The sequence below is a fragment of the Lynx canadensis genome, chromosome X (assembly GCF_007474595.2).
Source record: "Lynx canadensis isolate LIC74 chromosome X, mLynCan4.pri.v2, whole genome shotgun sequence".
NCBI lineage: Eukaryota > Metazoa > Chordata > Mammalia > Carnivora > Felidae > Lynx > Lynx canadensis.
This window is the reverse complement of record NC_044321.2, coordinates 71,918,327-71,921,517: the sequence shown is the minus strand read 5'-3', so window position 1 is coordinate 71,921,517 and position 3,191 is coordinate 71,918,327. Positions and strand designations below refer to the sequence as shown.

The 3,191-nt window shown below is 33.0% G+C and overlaps 1 pseudogene; it reads right to left on the bottom strand.

Moving 5' to 3' along the window:
- Positions 1 to 1,138: 1,138 nt before the first annotated feature.
- On the bottom strand, positions 1,139 to 2,181 carry LOC115507276 (annotated as a pseudogene).
- Positions 2,182 to 3,191: the final 1,010 nt, after the last annotated feature.

Sequence of the window (3,191 nt, the reverse complement as noted above, 5' to 3'; positions counted from 1 at the left end):
TACTTAGGATATTTATTGAGTACATGTTATGATGATACTCTATACTTAAAGGAGAAAACTGTAACCTGGCTTTAAATCTAAACAATACACTATTCTTAGAGCAGGCCAGGGATTTGCCTCCTTTATTAAGTTCTTATTTTAAGACATAGCAATTTGTACTCCTCATAAAGGCATGGCATTAAAAAAAAAGATGAGTTTGTTCCTCTTGCTTCCAAAATTTATTACCCTAGGTGATCGTGAGAAGAGTTAAAGGTAAAAATTTACCATGTACAGCACATCATCACAAAAATTTCCAGCTGATTTTTTTTCCATATGGCATTTTAGTAAATTAAAATTACTAACTAAATCCAAGATCAGCAAATAGTTTCCAGGTGATGAAGAATTTAAACCCTAAAGCAACTCTGTAATTAATCTGGCAACTTAATCTTGTAACTCAAACCTTGTATTAACAATTTAGGGGTGAAAAATCCTAATAATTTAATTTATGATGTGGGAGTATATATATGTATATAATAGATATCCCACGTTATAAATTTGTGTATGTGTGTTTTGTGTTTTTGTCACCTCTTCCAAGATCAAGCAAGAGGAAAACAGTAAAAGAACTGGGCACACCTTTTTAAAAATTTCAACAGTATGTTTTCTCTATGTGGTATTACAATAAATGCTCTATAAAATTGTTAGCTGAAGGCTTAGATCAGCTCTGACTACTATAGATAACTTTTGAAAAGTGTTCCTCAAATTTTAAAAAGGGAAAGTAAATTTTTAACTACCTGCTAAATTATTGGACTTTTTGCAAGAGAATGTTACTCAAGTTTTCTAAATTGATAGCTTCTGAGTTTACATTAAATCTCTCTCACATGAAAAGTACAGATATTAGAATATTCATTAAGTAAAATGAAAGTATTACCTAGTTTCTAAGGCACACCATTAGTTATACCATCTAAAGTGGGATTTATTTGGTGACCTGCATTAAGCTTTCAGAACATTTGCTGCAACTCAGGTAGAAAGAGGCAAGTATTCACATTATATATTAGTCTGTAGTCAAGAAAGATATTTCAACTAAAATATGTCAATCCTCCCATCTGAAATCACTTAAAAATTACTGCTGTGGTATTTGGAAGAGTTTCTGTATTTTTACACTGACCTACAGTGCTCAATGCTTTAGAGGGTTGGGTAAACTCAGTTCTCTTTTGTTCAACAATGCCTCATCTCCACTGCATAAAACTTGGTCTCCAGTTCCACTATCCAATGCCTGCCTTACATCAAGTCGTACTTCATTGGTACCACATGAAGTAATTATGTTATACAAGGCCTCTAGATCACTAGGTTTGAATGTAATAGCTGGTTTCATTAATGTTCCAGGAGCAAGAGAACCCTCTACAATAATTCTCATATTGATAAATTTGATTTTCTAAGTATTTCCCACAAAAGGGCAATGTATGAGTCCAAAAATTTGTTCAAAAATGCCCAAACAAGTGTTCCTTCGGTGGACAGTCCCAGCAACTCCAACCATAACTAGACCACGGGGAGAAGCACACAAGAATCTAGATTGGAACTGAGAAAAAGATACTCTTCTTTCACTAGTGACAACAGACAAAAGCTTACAATTTCCACTCCACTGTAGTACATCACATTTTGTTCAGAGGTGTTGTAATAAAACCTAAGCGTGACATCATGTCAGAAGTGCTGTGGCCCCCATTCATCTTGAGGTGGTCCCAGAAAAGGATTCTGAGAACTAAGAAGTTCAAATAACCAGTGACAGAATTCTTCTCCTAATCAACGAAAATAATTTTTTTTTAGCTTTTTTATCTTGTTTTTCCTGCTGTCAAAAGAGTCTAATGTCCTCTGTCTTAACTGGCTCTGGTGTTTCCTTCAATTTCAGCTGTAATTGCCTTTTCCAGTAATCCTGTGCATGCTAAATAAGATTGTATTTTTCAGTAGCTGGAGGTTTAATAACCACCTGTGTTGCCAAGTACTTAAATATGACTTCTCGGTCGACTTTCTTACGCCTCAAAAGTTCTTCTACACTTTGTACATTAATATTGCACGAATGGCATCTTGGCGGTCCTCAGGCTGCACCAGGCGGTTGTTGATGGTGTTGCACAGAGCCATGATATCATTGTCTAATAGGCCAAGAAGGTTTAGGCAGCCCTCCATCTCTGGGTAGCTGAGCCTCGACATTTCAGCCACCAAAAAGCTCAAAAAATCTGATTTTTATGTTTAATCAGGCTCATTTAGATATATAAATCAAAAGGGCAAATATTTGCTCTAATATCCTAATGTGCCTTTTGCATTTATTTTTAGGAAACAAAAGATATTTTAAAAACAATAATAAAAGTATTTTTAAGCATTTTTTTGTAATAATACACATATCTACATAGAACTGAAATAGAAAACAGAATAACTTGTAGTAAAATATTTAATCTTTCAGCAAGTCACTTTTTGAAGAAAGGAGTGAAAATTTAATGAAAGAAGGAAAAAATACAGTAGAAGGAATGGATAAGGGATGGAAAGTAGAAAAGCGTTGGGCCAAAACCCTAATGAGATATCGGGTCAATCTCCCTACTGTGTGAATTTGGCAACTTTCTCTGACCTGGAATGTGGTGGTACCTGTTATTAAGAGGTCAACATGCTGTTATTGTGGGGGCAATAAATTTTATGTACATGAAAACTTAAAAGATCTAGTTTGTATTTCCATGATTAGTATATATGATAATTTCAAGTTTGTTAATATATATAATAATTTCAAGTTTGTATTTAGGAACATGTGTCTAATTTATTATATTGCCATTTGTCTAAGCAAGAATATATTGGCATATATATTCACATATACTTGTCCAGAAATACTAAGGTCTAATATATGAATAATATAAATATATCATACTGATACAAATGTACGTACAGCAATGTTTAGAAAAATGTACAACTTAGTTATGTAATTTAACCTGTCTATATAATGTTATGCATAACACCTAATTTTAAAAACTTATTTATGACCATATCATTGTTCAGCATTTGTGATCATTTATGAATACAAATGTATAGCATTTAAAATATTTAAAGCTTTATATCTCTCAATTCTGTTCTTCTGAGTGACCCCATTTTTTCATGTCTCATGATTTATTTGTGTAGTGTCTCAGAAAAAAAAGTTCAATGGCTATCATTATAATTTTATAACCAGGAAACTCTTT